The following is a 556-nucleotide window of genomic DNA, read 5'->3' on the forward strand; positions in this document are numbered from 1 at the left end:
GCAGGTTATCCCAGCCTCCTCCCGGTAGGACCTCCAGCGCTGGTAGACTTGAGTTTTTGCGGCACAAACGAAGTCCGTTACTGGGACGAATGTTGAGAGGATGAAGGTTGCAGACATTGATAAAACAGCAGAGCATCAGCAGACAGAAGGCTCTCGACTCCATGATCAGCAGATGCGTGTTTCACACTACTTTGCAGCGATGTGACCTTCAATAAATTATATCTGGAAGATTTTTGAATTTGGTGAGTTCCTCAATAAAGCCACTTCTGTTTTTCACATCCGTCAGAAAATAAAGTCATGAGACTATGAACTTCCTCTTCATGGATTGGCTACCTTGGAGTCACAAACAGATGAAAGAACCTTCAACCTATGTTTTAACATTCAGTTGAAGGACAGTTTTATGAACAGAATGAAACAAATATTGTTGTTGTGCATTATGGCCTATTCTTTGGTAAATTTATCTATACAATTCCTCTCATTTTCTGGGTCTTCATAATGTCCTGTATTTTTTGATGATATAGGAGGGGTTGGTTTTTTTTTTTTTTTTTTTTTTTAA

Source organism: Sinocyclocheilus grahami, unplaced genomic scaffold, assembly GCF_001515645.1.
Source record: "Sinocyclocheilus grahami isolate Dianchi unplaced genomic scaffold, SAMN03320097.WGS_v1.1 scaffold336.1, whole genome shotgun sequence".
Lineage (NCBI taxonomy): Eukaryota > Metazoa > Chordata > Actinopteri > Cypriniformes > Cyprinidae > Sinocyclocheilus > Sinocyclocheilus grahami.